Genomic DNA, 24,188 nt, shown 5'->3' on the forward strand with positions numbered 1-24,188 from the left:
CACACACAAGCAGGGAATTGTGCACAGTTAATTGCTTTTTAAGTAATTAATGTGTTTTAGTTACTCACGTCGCCTCCCTTGCCATAGTAAGCTACCGACATAACGCAAATGTGATAAATGACGTCAGTACGTAATAACTGGTTATGATTACAGCTAAACCTTTACCAAATTGATTGCGTCTGCATTGCACTGCATCTGAGAAACAATTAATTTTGACACCCCTATATAATTGGTTTGACTTTTTTTTTTTTCAGCGTTGGACAAAATAAACAAATAAACAACACCCCACTGCAAAATGTGTTTAAATAAGCCTGCTCAGAATCGCCGTGCCATTATTAACTCGGCATGATTAAGAACTGGTTTGTTTATGGTTTATGTCTATGGAAAGTGATTACGGATGCAGCAGGAATGTAAGTCGCAAAAAAAACATGGTGTCGGTAGACAGTATACTGTGGAAAATACAGCAAATGCATGCAGATACAGATTTAGGTAGTAGATTGTCTTTCTGAATAAGAACATTTAGAAAAATGAAAGGATGATCAAACCAAAACCAGCAAAACAAATAAGCACCTGATGCTCAAATGTACTAATATTTAATGCTGTTATATGTTTTGTTTGCACATTATCAGAACTTTGTCCTCCTATCTATCGAATTGCATGAAGTTACACTGGTGTTATGTCATGTCTTATTATGTCCAGTAATGTAACATTTTTACTGTTTACAATGAAAGGACCTTAAATCATAAATTGAATTTTTGTGAAAAAATCTGTGATTTTTTTTTTTTTTTTTTTAAAGGCCATATCGCCCATCCCTATATAGAAGTGATAATAAAACGATCCCCCATATGTTGCCAAGCAGACAACACATTGCATAGACAACAGGCTACATTGTAGTGTTTAACTGTACATAATAAAAGGACAAGACAGAACTGCCTCTCTTGTCAAGAGCCTGCAGACAGGTACTCTAGCAGCCGATTAGGAGTTGCAGTGGTGTTTAGGACTTACTGGGGCTAAGCATACTTAAGGCTATAACAAGATGTGGGTCAGGCCAACCATAGGATAGCAGGAGGTGCACTCTGGCTGGCCAGTGTGGGTCTGGCTTGTGGTTTTTCTGTCTGTGTGTGTTGATGTGAGATTAGTGCTTGTGTGCGAGTGCAGGCAGAAGGGAGATGTTGATAATGAGGTTTCCTGAGGGAAATAGAGAATGATAGAGAGAGAAGAGAACAGGAGTGCTGTCTGGTCTATGATCGCAAGCAGCAGGCAGTGCTTTCAGCGATACTTCCTGACAGTGTCGACTTCTCTCTGTCTGTCTCTTTATTTCTCTCTCTCTCTCTCTCTCTCTCTCTCTCTCTCTCTCTCTCTCTCGATGCAGGAGCATCAGTCTTTTCCCTCAGCTCTTTGCTGCTGACACAGGGAGTTGAGGCTCAGTGATTCAGCTGCCAGCCTGCCACATTCAAACACACACATACACACACACACACACACACACACACACACACACACACACACACACACACACATATCGTGAACACTTTCCACTAGCTTTGCTTGGCACATGGCATGCTCTTGCCGTCAGCCGTGTGCACAAATACACCTAGTGCTAGTGCTCTTGTTCTTCCACACGGAAAATTGAGAGAAGTGTTTCTTCTTTCTTGGTCAATAAAAACTTAATTTTACCATATTGATTATCAGCTCATAAGGGAGATTTTATCGGTACTGTACGTGTTGGATATAAACTTCTATTGTAAATTTTGCATGCTTGTTTCTTGCTTTTACAATTAAATAGATTTTGCCATCAACCCTCATTTATAGTTAAAGTGCCGTGAAATGCTAAACTCAATTTATATTTATCTTTTAAATAAATTGCTTAATATAATTAGTATGTAGTAGAGCTGCACGATTTTTCACGATTTTCTCTCGATTCTGTAGATGTAAAATAAAGGTATGGTAAAAACAAACATATGGCACAACATCGATAACAATATTATGTGTAAGTCTACTGGTTTCTATAAATAATTATATTTTACTTATAATAATTATGATGCTCAATTATTATGTTTGAGATATATGCTTGCAATCTGTCAAATTAGACAATTTTATTCACTGGTAAAATCGAGACATTTGCCATTATCAGATTATATTTAACAATATAGAGGCTAGAGTAGTTATGCTGACACTGTAAACATTTATTTTCATGCACAACTGTGTGTTCACTATGAAAGAAAAAACATCAAATGCTTGTCATAATTATAACTCTAAAATGCGATATGATCATATAAATGAAGTGCACAGTTTCGGTTGCTTGTTCATACTTCGCGCGCGGCTCCCAAACGATCACTCTGTGCCACAAACAGAATATTATTTACAACTGTATTACCTGATACTCGCAACATATGCAGGTTCTGTTCAATAAAGTAGACGCGCGTGTGTCTATCATTAAGAAGAGCGCGCGCCCTCTCTGTGATAACAGCTCACGGTCAGCAGCTCATATCACGTGTGATGTTCGAAAACATCGTTATATAAAGACAAAATTTACATTTTTAGGTGAATTATACCTTATAAATACAGTATGTGACTCATTCAACATCATTTGGAGGTGTCAATGTCACTGAGCAACGTGTGTGAAACAATGAAGACTCGTGCAGCCGCCTTTTCTTCTCACCTGAGCTTGAAAATATGATTGACAGAATCGTAGAAATGCTGGATTAAGATCGTCTCGGGGGTCGAATCGAGATCACGATCTTTTAACGATTAATTTTGCAGCTCTAGTATATAGTATAAATAAATAGTAATCTAATATAAAATAAATGAACATTATCACTTGAGTATCCTATGCAATATGGTTTTACCTTAGAATGAATATAATTCAGCTTCAGCCCATGTGCTTTAAGTAATTACAGACATGCTGAGTGAGTGAGTTAAAATAAATAGAACAACCAATGAAGGTGTTATAAAAATGCCTTTGTGTCAGGAATTACTTCAATTTCTACAGTGACTCCATGGATTCAGTTCTTAATTTGACAGTTTAAGATCTGAGCTCAAGCCTAAATTTTAGGGGTGCAACGGTTCACAAAAATCACAGTTCGGTTTGATACGACGCACGGTTCGGTATGTTTTCGATACAGCAAAAAAAAGGAAAAAGCCAGAGGATTTCTTTGATTTTAATTTATCGGCCCTATTATGTGTTCTCAGGGGTGGTGTCTGATATTGCACAGATGATATTGACATGACTTATTTGCATATACGTCATCTTAATAGCAGTAACGGTCTTTTCATGAGCTGCAATATTAGTTTAATCTCAGTGAATGCATGCTCTTAATGCATGTTAATTTCATTAAGGATTAAATAATGTTAAAACTTCTCGTGGTTAAAATTTTTAGATTCAGTGGCAAACACTTTTACCTGAAAACTCCGTCCCACCGGCTTTACAGTGAATGCTTTAGTCATTTTCATAGCGGACTTTAACCACTGGAAGTCTTTTATCCACTCTTCAAAAAGTGTAATTGCTGGATTGACATTCAGCAAATGATCACTAATCAGCTGTGCCATTATTTGTAACTTTAGGTGGTTTCTAAAACTAAATCTGTCAGTGTTGTTTTCATTCCCTCGTATCCAGACCTATACATTTTCGCAGCTGTAGCTCTGTCATTGGAACTGAGTGATTGACAGCTGACTTAATCAAACCAGTCCAGTGAGCCAATAAGAAGAGCTTGAAGGCGGGGCAAGCATTGCGGGCTTTGTTTACTGCAAGTTGACATGTCAGCTGTTTTAAACCATTCCTGACCACTGCGTTTGGCATTTTTAGGTGCAAAGATGCTTAATGCGTGATTGCCTCCTAATTTTGCGCACGTTGTGAACATTTTGCTGTGAAAACATCTATTTTTGATGTGAAGACATCAATTTTATGCACTCCGAAGTATATTTTGACGTTGCATAGATAAAATTTCGGGCGCATATGCGACCACAATGGTCGCAATTTTGAGCTCTGTCTTTTATCCACAGCTTTAAATGTACCGTAATCAAAGTGTTCCCAAATGCCAGACCCGCTGTTGGTTATAGGAGGATTACATTACGTTATAACCATTTTGCGAGCTACTGCAGCGTTTGACTGACTAGCATAGTGTTTGGAGGTGAGTAAAGAAGGCAGCATGTCACGTCATTTGGGATGCTTTGTTGAGCGTTGTTGCACTGAAAACATTATATTTTGTACACTTATTATTTTTTGTCTTTTTAGATATTAGTCTGAATTGTCAGGTTTGTAATGCGTACCGAACCAAAAGACACCCTTACTAAATTGCTAATTTTAAAACATCACTAAAACTAGTTACATAGAGAAATTGAGTTACTTCAATAAAGTTAACATTGTACTGTATTTTGTAGAGTTGTGAAAGAGAGAGATTTACTGAGCAAGTCTACATGGATCTGCGTTTGTTTTTCAGGTTAATGTCTAGGGTAAAACTTGGGTTGTGCTATACAGAAGAAAAATGTAATACGATATGCAGTAGCAAAATAAATATAGAAATATTCAGTATCCGATACAATATTTAAAAAAATGTTTTAATTTTAAATCTGCTTTGGTGACCCCTAATTAATAAAGGCACTAAGTCGAAAAAAGAAAATGAATGAACTAATGATTTTAAAATATTTTAACCTGTTTTCCTATTATTTCATTAAAAATAAAGCATCAACATAACTTCTGAAAGTTACTTTTGCATAAAACAACTCAAACATTTTAACAGTGTAAACCAGGGCTCACCAAGCTAGGTTCTGGAGGGCTGGTGTCTACATCTCCAACCCTAATCAAGCACACTTGCAAAATCAAGGTCTTAGTAATACCAGAATCTTACATGCAGATGTATTCAGGAAATTTGGATCCAAACTCTGCAGGACACCTGCACTCCGGGACCCTTGTGTAATCAAACAAAAATAAATAAATAGCATGAACACTTTGCTCAACTGGTACAGTTAAATCAATGTGTAAACATCACGAACAATCAGGTAATCAAAAACTCTTGACACTCTTGACCTCATCCAGGTCCTAATGCCCACATGTTAACACTGTGGATTTGGAAAGTGAAAGTAAAACATACAAATATCATGAAGTAATGTCATAAAATTCTTGGTATGGTATCAAAGATTGTCTGGCAAAAAACAGAACCAGACAACTTTTGTAAAAAATGCATGATTGGCAACCAGCCGGCTTTTGGTTTCAGTTCAGCTGATCCATCTATATGTAGATTTGCATACAAACCGCACTGCAACAATTTTATGCTACAAAGTCTATCAAGAAAGTAAGTAGAGGGGATAGTACAGATTACCATGGCCAAACATTGGTGGGAAAACACGAGATTCAGTCATTTGAACAAACGTTAACTATAGCGTTTCTTCTGCTATTTGCTAATACTTTCTCCATTATATACTAGGACTCCTTGATTTTGGGGAAAATCATATTAATGCTTATTTTTATTTATTCATAAAAGCAGAATGCAAACTAACAAAAATGTCTCACAATTATTGAAAGGAAATAAATACAATACAACACAAATAAACTAATCAAAACAAACTCAGCAGGAGTATAGTGTATTGTCACTTTACGAGTCTCACAGTTCCATTTATGCTTTCACATTCTTGACTCTGTTTTCAGTTATTTCCTCATAACAAACAGTGATGTGAATAATCACTTAACATTGCGCTTTGACACCATTTGACATGAATTTGACCATTTAGGCGCTCACTTAAGATGACAACAATGTGTGTGTTCTGTTTGTCTTTGAGGCTGAGCACACACACACACACACACACACACACACACACACACACACACACACAACAGCATGCGTACTCTTTAGAGCTTCTAAAAACATTAATGAATCGAATACACATCAATAAATGAAGCACGTCCCATTCTGCAAAAGTCACGTTACAGTACGCTTTTTCATGTAAAACTGAGCTTTCCATTTATAACTAATGCGTACTGCTGGAAAGGGGGCTGGATGTGACGTAATAATCGTTTTATCGCAATTCACATTTTTTTCATAATCGTTTGAAGCAATTGAAATCGAAACTGAGTTTCAATTGTTAAGGCATTTGTGAGGAAAACATACTGTCCTAATTAAAAGTTTAGACAGTGTTTCTTTTTTGATCCTCTCTGAATTATGCATATAATTTTTTTTTACCATATTAAAAGCTGACTAGATCAGTTCCCAACAGTTACCATGGAAACGCTGTTACTCCTGCAGTTCTACATATGCCAGCTACTGGAAGAGAATGAATCTGCACTTTCCTCTGCATGCCCTGTTGTCTGTACAGTATGTTTTATTTGGGATAGTTTCACAGTAAGATTGTTTATTTGTACACTTCATATTTTGAAATTATATAATTATTTTTAATCACTAACTATTATTGTGTATACCCACTATATATTGCTGCTTTGTATGGATTATGATTAAAGTGCAGTTTTTGAATGAAATCACTGCAGATTCAGTCAAACTCAGAAAGCAACAGAAGAAAAAGCCCAGTCACCCATAGATTATAGACCATAGATAATTCATTGTGTGAAGCTAACACTTGTTATGCATGGGGAATAAAATTTTCAAACCTGGCTATGCAAATTATTTTACAGTTGTCAAAAACACACAAACAGAAAATATATCTGTTATTTTTATATATATTGTTATCCAATATTATAAAACCCTACTACATTTAACAAGTTGCAAATAAAGTTAAAAAAAGTTTTTTTTATTTCTGAAGCATTTAGTTTCTTTTTATATCCACATTTTGTTTATTTTCTAAAATAATCAACATTTTAGGCAAGTCAAGGCAAGTTTATTTATATAGCACATTTCATACACAGTGGCAATTCAAAGTGCTTTACATAAACAAGAATAAAAGAAACAAGTTAAATAAAAATAAGAACAAATAATAAAAATGAGTAAAAAAAAACTGGTAAAATGTGATAAAAGTGATTGTATTAAAATGTGATTTTAAAAAATATATAATGCATAATTACTGTGAATTAGTAGTATACCTTTTCACACTACATTAGAAAGGAAAAAAGTATACATACATTTATAAATTTATTCAAACAGAACTTAATTAAACTTCTTTATTAGTTTTCCAACAAATTGATGCCAGCATTTTAGCAATGGTGCACTATAAAAAAAAAAGGTTTGGTTCATGTTGTCCCAGCACAACTTAATTAATTTATCCATTTTTTTCCTTTACAAATTTAAGTGGATTGAACATAAATAAATTAAGTTGACCCCCCACCCCCAGGAAATGTGTTGTTGCCATTTTATATAAGTAGTTTGAAAAAAACAGCAATAATAATTTTGATAATTTTTCAGTGTGTATCCATCAACTAATATGCTACAAATGCACTGTAGACATGTTTAGGTAATGAAAGCCAAAACAGTCTAGATTGATTGTTGTGTTCTCCTTTAGTCAATCTGTCTGTCCTCGCAGATCCTTAATTAAAGCTGAGGCAGGATGTGGATCAGGGTTCATCGTGTGACTTCCTGTAGTGAGTGTGTTTGTGTTGCTGTGTCTGTCTGAGAGAGAGAGAGAGAGAGAGAGAGAGAGAGATGAGCCATTCATGTGCACTCGGCTGTGGAAAGCCAACAGATGTATGATGTGAGTCAGTCCCAGGGTAAAAGAGAGAGATGCACTCGACCTTCTCTCTCCCTGAGGGTCTCAAGGGTGAGTTTGTGCTTTAACGTTCCGAGTCTTAAGTCTGTGGACCACGAGGGTTGGTATTACAGTACTAAAACCTTAGACCTGCCTTCACCGAGAATGACAGTTTAGTTGCAGTAGACTGGAATGGCTGTGTGTGTGCGTGTCTGTGTGTGTGTGTGTGTGTGGTTTATTGGTTGGAGGAAGTACAAGATCATGGTTAAACATGTTCAGACAGAACTTTCACTAGCTTGATTTAATAATACTACCTCCATCAGTGCTGCGATGGCCAAATCAGGGAGGGTTTATGAGGCGGTTGTTATAAAACAAAACCTGCATTAGACTCAAATATAGTATATGATGTGTGTGTGCATGTACTTTTTGCTAGTTTGCTTGTATGTGAAGCCTTTAAATACAAGTTTAATATTGTTCACATTCTGATACACCTGTTTTGTTATTTGACACGACTGAAATACATTTTGCGCATAGATAGTCGACCTAGTTAAAATGTGCAAAGCGGTTTGGTCTGAGTGACAGGGCAGAGCAGCGGCGGTCAAAGTGTTACAGGGTGGTGTGATAGCGTGAGGGCCCGAGAGAGTGAGCGAGACCGGCTGACGGCATAAACAGAGCCCCTTTGTGCTGCTGCTTTGTGCAGAATGAACATTCAGCAACATAGATGCAAATACCCATCCACATCACTTACATTCACTCACATACCCCCTAACCGACTGTCTGGATGGGCTCCAAATAATGGATCTGCTTTTTAAATGGATCATATCATGCTTGTTTTTTTTATTTTTTAATATTTGTTCCACTTTAATTGAGCTTATTATAAGTTTACATAATCTCTCTGTCTCAGGCAATTCACGTAGGTGACTTTTGTTCTTCAGTAGAATGTTACAGAATGCTGAAACCTGTTACCACTGACTTTCACTATGGAATTAATTAATAGTTACAGGATTCTTCAGAATATCTTCTCTTGTTTTCAACATGGGAAAGAAATTCAAACAGGTTTGAAACAAGTGAACAGTGAGTAAATGATGACAGAATTTTCAGTTTTGGGTGATCTATGCCTTTAAGAGCCACGACTCTTGACTATACATTAAGGATTTATAAGTTTGTTATTCACTGCATCCAATATAAAATGTTGTAAACAAACATTATCAGCTCATGTTGAGTTTGTGTTGCACATACTACTCAATAGGAAGCTTGTGCTTCAGACGTGCAATAATGTGCTCAGGACCGTTTATCGAAGCTGTGGATTAAAAGTAGTAATAAATAATGTTTCATTTCTTTCTTAGACAAATCATTTCGCTTTGTAAGACCTCAATGTATCATCAGGAGCCATATAGGTGCCTGTATTAATTTTGCTTCGCCTGTTATATATGAATCAGCACAGACTACAATTATCATCATTAATGTTCTACTGAAGAGAAAAACAAAATTCACCTAGATCGTCGATGATCTGAGGTTGAAGTAAATTATTAGCAAACTTTTGTTTTTTTAGTGAACTATTATTTAATTGGGCTGTTTTTATGACTTCTAAATTATTTCTTTGCATGTCAAAAGAGAGTTAGGCCCTGCTGATAGAGGCTGTAACTGAACAGTCATCTCTACTAGTGAGATACATTCAGTCACTGGCCACTTTATTAGGTACACATTACTAATACCGAGATGGACCCCCTTTTGTCTGCCTTAATCCTTCATGGCATAGTTTCAACGAGGTACTGAAAATATTTCTCAGAATTTTGGTCCATATTGACATGATAGCATCACGTAGTTGCTGCAGATTTGTCAGCTGCACATACATGATGTGAATCTTCCGTTTCACCACATCCCAAAGGTGCTCTATTGGATTGAAAGCTGGTGACTGTGGAGGCCATTCGAGTACAGTGAACTCATTGTCATGTTCAAGAAACCAGTCTGATATGATTCATGCTTTATGACATGGCGCATTATGTTATCTGAATATAGCAGCAGAAATCGAGACTCATCAGACCAGGCAACGTTTTTCCAATCTACTATTTTCCAATTTTAGAATTGGAATTTTGAATTTTCCAATCTACTATTTTCCAATTTTCAGTTTCCTGTTCTTAGCTGACAGGAGTGGCACCCGGTGTGGTCTTCTGCTGCTGTAGCCTCAAGGTTTAAAGTGTTGGTATTTCAGAGATGCTCTTCTGCATACCTCGGTTGTAATGAGGTTATATGAGTTACTCTGCTCGAACTAGTCTGGCCATTCTCCTCTGACATCCGGCTTCAACAAGGCATTTGAACTGCAATTTACTGGATATTTTTTCTTTTTCAGACCATTCTCTATAAACCCTAGAGATGGTTGTGCGTTAAAATACCAGTAGATCAGCAGTTTCTGAAATACTACGATTAGGTCGTCTGGCATCAACAACCATGCCACGTTTAAAGTCACTTAAATCACCTTTCTTCCTCATTCTGATGCTCGGTTTGAAATGCTGCACATCGTCTTGAGAATGTCTACATGCCTTAATTCATTGAGTTGCTGCCATATAATTGGCTGATTAGAAATTTGCGTTAATGAGCAGTTGGACAGGTGTACATCATAAATTGGCCGGTGAGTGTTTTTATTCTGACATAATCCATATCAAGCAGGCCTTTATTTGTCACATACACTTTCGTATTTTCGAAATTGGACAACCCCCCCCCCCCCCCCCCCCTTCCTGACCATACACAAAACATCACAATTTGCAGGAGAGGCAGATCATAGGAGGTAGCATTTAGAAACGAAGAAAGATACATCTGGACAGTTAGGCAAAAAAAAAAAAACACCCCCTCAGCTTGCCCTTGATTAGGACAAAGTGAGAAAAGGGAGAAATACAGCCCTATTTTAGCATATGAAAAGTATTTTAACAAAAGCACTTTTTTAAAGCACTGTAAATATACATACTAGTACTATGATTTAGGGCTGCGCGATATTTGGAAAAATCTGACATTGATATTTTGTTTTGCTACAATATATATTGCAAAATGAATATAATTTCACTATATTAATCAAATAGCTCTATTTAGAAAGATTTCATTCATTTAGATGGAGTGGGATGATTTTTTCTATGCAGTGTGTTTGCATAAATCATTATAAATTACAAGCATATATACATGAATAGAATAGAGCAAATATAAGTAAAATAAACAGCGATTTATGGTTTTCTGGAGAGTCTAACAATATTCTAAACTGAACAGTCAAACATAAAATAACAAGGTCATCAATGTATGAATTATTTTAAAATAATAATATCTTTTAATCTTTAAAAAATAATCTAATGCTGCCCTGCAACTATTGTGGATACACACATTGTGTTATCGATGCTCATAATATATTGTGCAACCCTACTATGGTTCAAAAGTGAAAATAAATGTCTTTCTATTAAAACGATCAAATGTTACTGTAAAGAGATTCATGATGTTACAATTTTTTTATTCCAAATAAATGCTGTTGTGGGGCATTACATTGGCTCAATGGTTGGCACTGTTGCCTCACAGCAAGTAGGTCACTGGTTTGAGTCCCAGCTGGGCCAATTGACATTTCTGTGTGGGGTTTGCATGTTCCCCCTGTGTTCGTGTGGGTTTCCTCCGAGTGCTCCGGCATCCTCCACAGTCCAAAGACATGCGCTATAGGTGAGTGTGTGTAAATGAGAGTGTATGGGTGTTTCCCAGTAATGGGTTGTGGCTGGAAGGGCATCCGCCATGTAAAACGTATGCTGGAGTAGTTGGCGGTTCATTCTGCTGTGGCGATCATTGATAAATCCTGGCCGGGTCAGTAAGCATTTCAGTGTGGAGTTTGCATGTTCTCCCTCTGTTTGCGTGGGTTTCCTCCAGAGTGCTCCGGTTTCCCCCACAGCCCAAAGACATGCGATATAGGTGAATTGAATAAGCTAAATTGGCCCTAGTGCATGTGTGTGCAAATGAGTGTGTATGGGTGTTTCCCAGTGCTGAGTTGTGCTGAATAAGCTGGCAGTTCATTCCGCTGTGACGACCTCTGATAAATAAAGGGACTAAGCCAAAGGGAAATTAATGAATAAATGAATTTTAACAATTTAATAATGAGGCATTGGAATCAGAATGTGAAAATGTATATCTTAAACAAATAAATAATAATGAATGTTAACAAAAAGTGCAAGGTAAAAAGTAACAGAGGCTATGATATCTGTTACTAAATCTATTTTCATTCATCAGGCACCCACTTGAAAATATAACATAGTAATTTATATTTAATACTATAATGTTTTTTTGCCATACCGACACTGGCACCTCCAGTAGAGCTAATGATGTTGCATCAGCTAAAATGTTGCTAGAGTTGGTTTTATGAATGGGAGATATACATTGCATCAGCAAAAATGATTGAGATCATGTCCATGTGTTGTGTGATAAGTCAATAAATTGATTTTTGTGAAGGACCTAAACAAATTTTTATGTTTATTGAAGTGGTATAGTAATGATACACTCAAAAACTGGAGCCATGCACTGTGATGTTTTATAAACAAATTTCGAGGGCAGCACGTTCAGTCTTTGATGAAGCTAATTTATCACAGACAGTCATTCTATTATCCAATAAGCTCAAGGAAAAACCCCTATAAATAGTCAAACATGTCATACCTCCGTTTTCTCTTGAGTTCAGCATCTCTTCACCACTCCAACTAAACACTATTAACCAGATACCTATTTAAATCTGAGGGGGGAGCGTTCTGGAGCCAGGCTAGACACTGCGCTCAGACCCCATCTCTCTCTATCCTGATAAGGGGAATAACACGAGTTAGGGTGTCTTCCCAAGCTCAGAGGCCTCTCCCCGGACAGCACACCGAATACGCATATTCTATTCAGTCAAATATCTGTGAGTGTGAACTCGTGAAATGACAGTTTCACCAACGTTTTGCATTCAGAGTGTTTCTACTGTGTGTCTGTGTTTGGGAGAGAAACACGGGGAAGAATAGATGCAGGCGGTCTTTATAATGACCTGAAAATGACCAAAGTTTGCGCACCGCCTTCCTAATAACTGATGTGGCGTGAAGTGGAGGTGTGTGTATTTGCTCGTAGACTTCCTAGCATGTGCCGCATGAATGCACTGTGTGTGTTAAACCGGTCTCTGCGTGAGCACATATCCGCCTCTTTGTACGAGTGCGTGTCTGTGTGTGGCCAACTAGTTTTGTTGCTTCCTGACCCTGCGTCTGCGGAGGTTTATATAACTGGGCCTGCCTGTCAGGCAGAGATCGTAACCTGACACCTGATCACCTCCCGCTGAATGTCTGTGTGCTTGTGCCCCCGTCTGTGTGTGTAAGTGCCTGTTCTTTCAGCTAATTCAACTCGGCATGCGTGTGCGTTCGGTTTGTCTTCCAGCCACCAGTTGTTACAGACAGACGCTTGTTCATTCAGTCAGTCTGACAGCTCGATTTCACCCGAGGTCAAAACCCAATGACTGATGACGTCAGGAGAAAAGCCACGTGGTTCGCCCATCTGAGGAGGGACGCAAGGGGTTAAAGGTAAACAGGAAGGGTTTCTGGTAGGGCTTCTATAGATAGGCGGTCTTTGCTGCGTGGCGGAAGGGGAGGGAGGACAGGAAAGGAAGGACGTTGAGAGAAGGAGGGGTTAGTCAAGTCATAAGAAAAAAAAAAGCATGTGGGAAGTTTGCCAGGCCAAACTACACAGTAGGTCTTAATCTCAAGCCCTTTTTTAAAACTTTGTTGTTCTCACTTTGCATGTGTTTGTAAGTGTGTGGCGTTTATGCGGAGTTCACTTTAGTCTGCTGAAGATTAACACGCTTAGACTTTGGGATCAGTAACTGTGTGTGTATGTGTCAGCGAGTGAGCCGGCCATTTTCTCAGCTCTCGCGAGGGGTGGGGGTTAGAGGAATGTCAGAAGTAGTTCAGGGTGATGACACTGTCTGATCTCCTGCCGGAGTAGTTTAACCCTTCACACACAAACACACACACACAGAGGGAGGCTTAACAGGTGTGGGTCAACGGTTTTGAGTTTGAAACGGCAAGTTGTAGTGCTTGCAGTTGAGAGGAAAAGTGTTTGATTTGGTAACTGTTGGAAATCTTGAGATGGCCATTGGTTTGCAAGTGTTGATTGGCTGGGAATTATGGCTGTAGGTTTTTGTTAGGTCAGATGAACTGAAGGTATAGTCATAGCAGTTCTTCAGTTCATTTATTCTGAGGCTGGGTTTGTTTGGAGAAAGAATAAATCTTTATTTCACAATTATTATTTTCATTTAAAAGTTCTGTTACCTTCAAAGTGAAAAAAGAAATTGAAACATTATTTTTTATCATAGTTTATTATGTTCAAAATAAAATTTGAGGAAACAAAATCGATTCGTTGTTCTCTTTTCAGCCTTAGAATTGACACAGTGTGAAATCTAGATTGATAAAATAAAAAGAGCACTGTATATTTAATCAAATAAGAATAAACTGCCATATGTGACCTGCAAAAAAATCTGTCATATGCAGACAGAAACACAAGTCTTTAAGTAAACCTGCCGAAATAAAGGTGTGGTTCAAATTGACAGAAATATATTGTACAATATCGTTCACTTCTCGAAATATTGTTATTAGGGCTCTGATGATATCTTTGCTGGGCGAAATATTGCACCCAAATTAATTGCGATAAACAAAATTATTGCCACTTTTTAACTTATATCACAGCTAAAAAAAATTTTACAACATAATAATGTAATAATTCAGGTACACTGTTTCAAATAATATTTTATTTTTAAGAATATTTAGACATTTAAAATTGAAACATGAAAAAATATCTTAAAACAAATAAATAATAATAAATAGTAGATGTAAACAAAACAGTGTAAGTCAAAAGTAGAATTTTAAAGCATCTTAAGTGCTATTTTTTTAATAATCAGTCAGATTCCAAGATTGGACTGTTTGTTAAAAGTTTGCAGCATTTTTTGTTTAATTCTGTTTTTTTGAGCGTGTTTAATGGCTACATCTTTTTAGCTAAATAATGGTATCTGTCTGTCAATGTGTGCCATTTTGCACCGTCACAATTATTTTTGCACTGGCAGGTAAATACATCCATTATAGTTAACTGTCTGGAAGACCCCTCTCAAGTACCAACTGCGGTTGTTGTTCCCATGTTGAAAAAATGAGTTGGGTGGTTATGTTTTAGGTGTGATTTAAAGTTAAATGTGTTGCGTTTTTTCATTGCTACTGCTCTGTAAAAAATTAACATATTGGCGTTTTCAGTTGCCTTAAAGCTAAAATGTTTCCACACCGGAGCTGAAGACCGTGACTTTAAAACCAAGTCAGTCGCAATTTGTTTAACAGTTAGTTCCTAAACACCAATCAGTGGGTTCACGTCTTGCCTTCTTCACCTCCACTATCTGCTCTCTATTGCACTGTCTGTTTGTGCGCACGCAGCGTGCGGGGAGATGCTGCCTTCCACAGAAATCTAAATGCAGTGCATTCGACAAAAAACTTAGCTTGGTATATTATGTAGCCTCATCATCATCATCATCATCATTATCATCATCATCATAAATTTCTTTATATAAAATAGACAATATATTGCTTCTCCAAAATTAACCGCCATCATTTTCATATATTGTAATTTGTACAATAGGTCAATATATTGACTATCGCGACAGGCCTAATTGTTATTGTTATTAAATAACAGTAATAATAATTTGGTAAAACTAGAATTTTATTGTTATTACATTTTAAATATTAAGTGTCATTTTTTATTCTTTATTTTGAGTAACACCACTTTTTGATTATAAATTAGTATTACAAATTAAGAAAAATAAAACAGCATAATTTCTAAAAAATTATAGAATCTTATTGTTGTAAAAATAATCATGAATCGTTTAATTATTAGATATTGTATTTTTATGGATACACTGTGGAATAGACATGCTTTTTTGTTTAGGTTCTGAATATGAATATGAAATGTAAACTAGGAATCAGAAATAAATCCAGAAAAAAAAAATTCATATGGCCCTTTACTGACTGCAAATTATTTGGTGGTGAAGATGACAGTTGACTGAAATTGTCTGTAAAGAACAGGTATCGTTTACAACCTTTATGGTCATTGGTGCCTTTCTTTATTCTTATATAGTTACAAGTACTAAAATATATTGCATATGTATATTGAGGCCCTACATCTTTTTTTTTTTTTTGTGAGTGGGTGTACTTTTGATTTAGGAATTAGACATTTTGGAAATGCATTTAGTGTGTTTAAGAGATGTTTGCATTTGTGTCTAATGTCATGTTTTGTATTGTTGCTGTTTCTGTCTTTCCCTTTTGCTCTAAATAATGAAAGAAGTGTAAAGGTCTAGTGGAGGCAGCCTGCTGTGTTCTCTGTGTCTCTTTCCCTCAGCATATATCTCTTTTCCTGGGGTCCTCGTGGCCTGCATAAATTATGCATCTATGACTAATTATAATTATTTGCATTAAGGCATTTGTGTTGATAATATGGTCAATAAAATCTGCTAAAGTTTAAACCGAGCATCAGATTGGGAAAGAAATGTGATTTAAGTGACTTTGAACATGACTTTGTTATTGGTGCCAGACAGGCTGATCTGTATTTTAAAAACTGTTGATCTACCAGGACTTTGCGATTCAGAATGGGAGATTTGCTCTATGGATGTGCAGCCAACAAATCTGCAGCAACTGCATAGAGATTTTGATAAATACTAACATGAAAGTACAAAGGCAGTCCAAAATCTCTTGCTGCGATCCAATTCACATACTATCGGTCCTAAATAGTATTCTAATACAATAAATATGTCCCAAATCATAGTATGTTGAAATGAATTACTAAGATGATTTACTCCAGGGGTGCCCAGTACTGTTCCTGAAGAATTCACCTCCAACCCTGATCAAACAAAACTAAACCAACTAAGTCGGATCTGAGGGAGCACTTGATAAGTGCAGACAGGTGTGTTTGATCAAGGTTGTAGCTGAACTCTGCAGGAAGGTAAATCTCCAGGAACGGGATTGGTCTACTTCATCTGAGTGCTTACTTCAAAGGGCGGTACACACCAAGCCTACGCCAAACAACTAGCGCCGATGAAACCCAACTGTGTTGTTGCCTTGCATCACCTCACAACTGGTTTCATCTGGATCAAAAATTTGTCCTTAAACACAGCAAATGGACAAAGCCGACTTAAACGAGTAAGCTTGTGCTTGTGTTGAAGAAAATGCCTTTCTGCACCCAGAGAGGGTAGTTTCTGTTTTCTCATTTACAGTGGGTTCGAGGTTCTCTCGCAAATATTTCCGATAATCTAATAATCCGTAATGTTTGCAAATATTTGAAAAAATAATGACCAGATTTACAGCCGGTCTCTTTGTATTCCTTCTTGACTTTAACTGTTTACTTAATATATCACTTCACTACATGACGCTCTGATTCGTTGCTGAATAACATGTCAGAGTGCTCTTTTCAGCCGACAGGACAACACGTATTCAACTTACTAAATTGCGCCAACAAGCTCAATTTTAACCAGACGAAAGGCAACATGTGGAACACATCGAACCAACTAGCCGGACAGAGGAAGCCCAATTGCTGACTGTCAGCTTGGTGTGTCCCGACCATAACCCTCTAGGGTCGAAGACCTCGTATACGCGTTTTGACCTGTTGTGGCGTCAAACTGCTGAAATGAACTTAAATAACACTTTCAGTTTTGATCGTACAAATAAGATCAATACATCAATTGAATCTGTTATGTGTCTGCTTTTTGTTGTGTACACTCACGACAACAACAAACGTGTGTGCTTTTGCAAAATAAGGAAAACAAACAGTGGAGGCATTCTGTCTTTTCTCTTTCCGTGAACTGCTTTTAGAAACGCATCGGTAAAATGCGCTAAAACTCGGCAAATACAAAACGCACACAGATGAGAAATTTATTTCTAGAAAGCTTAAAGTGTATACTTTTAAACACAGCTATGCATGTTGAAAACAAACATTGCTCGATAAAGTAATCGGTATGAAACTAACACTATGTCTATTTTCTCAGTCTGATCTCATTCGTTTTAATGCGACCACGCCCACGAGGCATTGTAATTACAAGCGTCTGAGGCGCGAGCAGACTGTGGTCAGAAAAACATGTCACTAAAATGAAAGGAAACTTGGCAAATAGTCAACAAAGATGATGATTTATGATATCTATATAAAGCTTGAAATGTCTACTTTTGCATTAACCAATTCAAGTCGAAAACAAATTATCTCTTTTTATGTAATCCGTATAAAAGTAAGGACTGTACGGATTCTCCTATATCGCCTCATTACAGCAGGGTGGTCCCGCCTCTCAGTAAGCGCGCTTCATATGTAAATCCAGATGTGAAAATAACAGAGGTAAAGGACCAGTGGCAAAGAGAGCTAAAGTAGACAAGAAGTGCTCCGAGTTTACTCAGTAATGAGAGAGTAATGTTGGTCTGTGTCATTCCGACAAACTGTTAGATGAAGATGTAGCCGTCAACTTCACAAAATGTTTAAAAACGCTACAAAAGTGGACCAATTAATCTTGCGTCTGTGAGTCTCCGTTGATGTCAAGAAGAAGGCCAACGGTTACAGTGAAATAGTGCCTTTTTTCTGCGCTGCTCCCCATCACAGGATACCTGTCTGCAGGTGACATTTCTAAGTGTCCTTTGTAAGTTTATTCTTTAAATAATTACTGTGAAAACCAAGTGAGAGGATGATCACTTGCGCCAAAAGCTGCTGTGATGCACGCCGACTGTTTAAAAGATTTCATTATCGCACATGGTGTGTTTTTCAACTGCTTTCTTTTGCTCACAGTAAATTTTGTTAATATGGATTAATTATCATTCTTTAAAATAACATTGCTCTAATATGAGATTACCAAAACTAACTCAGAATCGTATTATTATAATTAAAACTTTGTATATACTATTCCATATAATACAATGTATTGTTTTTTTAACCAATTTAAGATGTTTGACAATGTTAAAATAATATGTTGCATTTCGGCATGTTTTTGACTTATTTATAAACTATTTATAGACAAAGTTAAATAAAAAATATCCTGGATTTGAAGAATATTGTGTTCCTGGACTTCACTGAGCTCAAGTAATAGTTTAATTTATAAAATTGTGAGTGAACTTGACTGTTGATGTCTTAAATAATAACGTCAAATAACCAACATTTCTCAAAATGGATAAATCTAATTTTGCAACAAAACTCTTCATTTACAAAAAAAAAAAAAAAGTAGATTTGCTATGTGTAAGTGTAAAAGTTTGCAGAGTTTTATAGAGTGTACTGACTCTCACAAGTGTATCTCAAGTTATTTTGTGTGATTATATATTTTAAATAAACTGCAAACAAAAAAGTAAATAAACTTTCCTCTGATTCCTTCTTGAAACTCTTCCCTCCTAGTCACATACCTGTCTGATGGCTCATTATGCAGCTCATTATGCAGGTCTTTGTCTTCTCAGGTGTGACTCACTGCATAGTAATGATAGTTCACACCTTCCCGCATAAACCAATTTCACTCAAAAAGTGACTTAGAAATTTTAATTGATTATATTGTTTTCTGTGAGCAAGTGAACAAGATGATTCTCACATCATTTTGAAGCAAAAACACTAGACTACCAAATCCAGTTCTCAAAAGTCTTTTGCAGAAAGGTTCTCTGTGTGTTTCACGGCCTTGTGAAGTCAGTAACTTCAAAATTATAGTTTTTCACTAACCACGCATAAGCGTTTCTTTCTCAAAAACACAAACACATACAAACATGCTGCTTAGGTATTATTGTAGCCCAACTTGTGCTGTTTACAGTGTTATCACACTTTGGCCATTTATATGTTTTTAAGATACTGAAAACAACACAAATGTCAGTGCATGTCAAAACTTCTCCAGAGCCCCAAAACACCCTCAGACCCCAGAGGGTTTACAGCTAATACTGGCCATAGTAATTTGTGAGTTCGACGTGAATCTGATTAGAACTTCAAACACGGGTAAAAAGTGTTAACAAATGCTTATGCTAAGAGAAAGACTTTCAAACGATTATTAATATCTAACATAATCAATATTACTTATTTAGTATTTTCTGCATTATATTTCATGCGCAACTACAATGTGAACTTTCATTTGTGAAGGTGTGTTTGGTTATTAACATCTTAATGGATAATTATGCAAACACCTGAGGAGATTTTTCTGCATGAAGGGTCTGCGAATGGCATATTAATGTGCTGCATCTCCAATATGGTAGGAAATTAAATATGAAAGAACTGTGAATGATGTGTCAAAATGATTGACAGCACATAACTAAGCAACAGAAGGGTTTGTTAATGCGCACGTACCGTAGTATATCCCATGTATGTATGTACTTTTGTGATACACTCTCAAAAATATGTTCTTTTTCTTCACAAAAAGAGTGCACACTTTATGTATGTATTCTTAGAGGACAAATTGGGACCCAGCATGTAACTCCAATAGTGGGGACCAACCACCCTTATTTTGAATGTCTACCTATTTTAACAGTTTATAATAATAATAATAATAATAATAATAATAATAATAATAATAATAATAATAATAATAATAATAATCGGTGAAATAGAAATGTATTCCCCCACTCCTAGTCGCTGTGCACATTTCTCTTGTATTTGATGAAAAGAACTATTGTTTGGTTTAAAGAAAAATTTTAGTTCAGTAGTTTGCTACGTGACAGGGCTCGACAATAAGGACTGCCCGATGGCCCGGAGCCAGCGTGGGAGACACTCGGGACACTAGACAGGATCATTACTGGCCCGATCGGGCCCGATCGTGCTGCCTTGTCACTAAAGTTTCATTTAAGTTTGTCAATTGTGTGCAAATAGGGTGCTTTCACACCTAGACGTTTGTTTTGGAACCTGTCTCAGTTGCCCAGTTAGCACGGTTTATTGGGCTTATGAAAATTGCGCAATCATGCTTGAATCCACAATCAGTCCAAAATCGCTCGAATAAGGTGGTATTGGCCAGATTGAAATTAACTCTGAAGGGAATCAATTGTACTGAGAAAGTAAAATGGCACAACGAACTAATGATGGGATGTGGTGGGGTGGTGTATCATTCCAACTGGCAAATGTGCGTTTCATGTCAAAAACAAAAGTGAAAGCATGCTGAAATATTACCCAGTGCTGTTTATTCTGTTACCATCTGCTCATTGTCTATTAAATTTTTATCTTAAAACTTTGTGTATTATTGTTTTTTAAATTTCTTCACTCACACCTCAAAAGAAAGATCAATATTGATCTGCTTTATGATCTGACTACAGTCTCGGTTCATCTGTTTTGTCTCTCTATAATTCAAGCCATGGCTATAATGCATAATTCTAGCCAACACTTTTTTATTAAATTGATTGATTCATTAGATAGATTTTTACAACCCTTGACAACTGAAACGTGGCTATGTATGAGAAATTCTTTCCTTTCTGATTTATATTTATTGACAAAGTCTGTGGGTGAAAAAATTAGAGTGCAGTTAAAGTTAAAGTTTTTTTTTTTTTCAAATTGATTTACATCACAGTTATAATCTTTTAAATTGTCAGTTGTATTTAAAGAAAAGTTATGTCGAATGTAAACAGTTATGTTTGGCTTATGACACAGTATTAAAAATATGAGGCTAGGAAATAGCTATTGACTTCTTTTTTTGTTGATGGGGTCAGTGAAAATTTTCGCAGGACAAGTAAAAATCTGAACCAGTAGAAAAAATCCTTAGCGTTGAACCCTGGGTGATCTGCGGATATGTACAAAACGGACGTGTATCTGAAAAGTACAACAAAACACACCTTAAATAACATTTTGATTTGCAAAAATGTGGATAGTGCCCTCTAGTGAATTTGTCATTTGAAATATGCAACAAACGTACATGGAGCAACACATTTTATGCGTTGCAGAAAGGTAGGCCGTGGAACGTATTTCCAATGAGCCTATAGGCAGATTACGGTAGCTGTACGGTGTCCTTAATGCTTATGTGTGTGTATGAGCATTGTCTTCGGCAGTGTGTGTGTGTGTGTGTGTGTGTGTATGTGTGTATGTGTGTATGTGTGTATGTGTGTGTATGAGCATTGTCTTCGGCAGTGTGTGTGTGTGTGTTTTTGTTTGTGTTTTATAGAGGGTTTGTGGTGTGTTCTGTATAGGTCATTAATAGATGTCGTGTTTAATGGGTTCAGGAAACCAATGCAACACATCAGGCCTTTCCTCATTAATCCTGTCTCTCTCTCCCACCATCCCTCCAGCTCTATCTACTATACTCCACATTAGGCTGCAGGTCTAGTCCTAATTATGGACTCTAAACTCTCTCTCCGGTCCTGACAGTGTAATTCATTTTCACCTAAGCAGGACGCACATTTTCGATGGTGGGCAGGGATATCATTACAGCACTAGACTGTTATAAGAGCTCTAAATGAAAGTGAGATGACTTTAATACGGTGTAAGTGTGAAAATGTGATTTTAAGGATACAGTTAAGATATTAGAATGTGTTGTTGTTAAGGAACTTGTAAGTGTAAGGAAGTTCATGATCGACAGGGAAAAGAACTGACTGTTAAGTTTTTTTTCAGCTGAAATAACATTAACCCCATAATGTTGGGGTTGATGCTGCTCTAGAGACAAATGGGTTTTTTTCCCTTCTTTTTTTTCTTTTTTTTTTTATATTTTGTCATCTGGTTATTTTTGTCATTGTAGGTGATCTGAGTGGTTACTTGTTTAGCCAATTCAAGAGTTCCCATCACACTCAAACCTGTGACAACATGTTGATTATTAATTGCTTTACAGTAAAGGTTTCATCAACGTACAGTACACTACTGTTCTTTGCTTTAATTCATCATAGATGCCTTCCAACTTTTGGAATCTGTTTGACAAGAAATATTAGTGTCCACAGTAATATCGGAGTGATATAAACACAACAAATCTTTTTTTTTTATTATTTCTTGATGTTAAAATAGGATCCAAATCACAAATTTGAGGCCCCCCGCTGTGTGCTCAGCGCTTGCTTGCTCACTCGGGAGCGATATTGTGAGACTGCCCACTCCTGTTAAAATTACACCAGAGTTACCGACCACTCACGCAGTGAAATTGTGCACAGTTTCTGCGTTCTGCGTAGTTGTCTCCTGGAGTGTTGTAAATACCTGCGCTCACCTCCCTCGTGACAAGGCGCAAATGAGATAAATAACGTCAGTACATAATAACGGTTATGATTATTACTGAACCGATACCGAATTGTCCACGTCTGCATCACGGTGCACAGAAGAAACTATTAATTTTGACACCCCTAATAAATATGTCTACAAGACAGGATTTGCTAAGAAACTGGGATTAAAAGATCTGTTACCACTAGGGCAGAACAATATATCGATATTACAATGTGTGTATCTGGAATAGTCACATCCCATAAGATAATATATTAAAAATTAAACATATATATATATATATATATATATATATATATATATATATATATATATATATATATATATATATATATATTAGGGATGTAACGGTATTGTAAATACCGTCATACCGCAATATTAAATTTTTTCGATATTACCGAAGTCGCATGACTCGGTAAAACTATAGATCTTCAGAGAAAATTTGCTCAGGCGAATGAAGCGAACGGGAGGTAGCTGAAACTTCATTTCCCATCAGCCCCGGCGTGGCCATAATCCTTTGCGGTCTGTTGTCGCTACAGATCCAGTAATGCGGAAATGGAGTGTGCTGCTAGTAGCGGAGATGAAAAAAAGATGGAAATGATCGAACCTAAAGCGGGTGTTGTCGCCGCGCGCGTGCTGAATAGCGGTGCTGTCGCGCGCGTTCTGATCAGCTGTGTTGTGGCGCGCGTATTGTAAAGCGCCGAGGGGGGGGGGTTGAGCGCGCATACCAAGAGAGGTGTTGTCGCGTGCCTACTGAAGGGCTGGACTGGACGGAGGTTGTGTCGCGTCGCGGGGGCACTTTTGATCGTTTTGGAAGGGCATTTTCTATCCAAGACTAAAAAGGGCATGTGCACTGCACAGGTTGAGCCCTATGTGTGCACGTGCCTGCAAGTTGGGGAATACGACTAATAACAGTCATGGGGACTGCAGAAACACAGCACTGTTCAGATTGATGCAGACATTGACTTGTACCGCAAAGAGACCTCTATCTCACTCATGGTTTGTCTTCTCAAGTGGGGGAAAGACAATGCACAACGTTACCCCACTGCTGTCAACATGGGCCAAGTCATATCTCTCTTGTCCCAGAAACCTCAGTCCCAAATGAGAGGGTTTTTTTCTGTTGCAGGGGACATTGTAAATACCCAGAGATACCAGCTTTTACCAGATTATAATTATATGATAATTTTTCTTTAAACCCATCTCTATCTAAGTGAGTGATTAAATGTTGAATGTGATGAGTTTTCAACAATACTAAATTGAAACTTTATTTTTTTACATGGTTTAATAATTTTTTGTTATTAAAATTGAAGTTCCTGTTTCAAAGCTAACAGATAGATGGCTAATTTGTATGTCATTGACACTTTTGGCACTTTTTTGGAGTATTTTCAAAAGTTTTT

The 24,188-nt window shown here is 36.9% G+C and overlaps 1 protein-coding gene across 19 annotated transcripts in view; it reads left to right on the plus strand.

The window, feature by feature from the left end:
- The window catches only part of chd9 (chromodomain helicase DNA binding protein 9), a 117,041-nt gene that overhangs the window by 17,947 nt on the left and 74,906 nt on the right, over positions 1-24,188 (plus strand). For 4 of the 19 annotated variants that reach the window (XM_001922501.9, XM_073908775.1, XM_073908776.1 and 1 more), the window contains exon 1: positions 13,284-13,340. The exons of the other annotated variants lie outside the window; for them this stretch is intronic. The gene's annotated coding sequence lies outside the window, so the exon portion shown is untranslated. Of the gene's footprint in view, positions 1-13,283; positions 13,341-24,188 lie in introns of those variants that run through there. 19 annotated transcript variants of the gene reach the window in all.

Source organism: Danio rerio, chromosome 7, assembly GCF_049306965.1.
Source record: "Danio rerio strain Tuebingen ecotype United States chromosome 7, GRCz12tu, whole genome shotgun sequence".
NCBI lineage: Eukaryota > Metazoa > Chordata > Actinopteri > Cypriniformes > Danionidae > Danio > Danio rerio.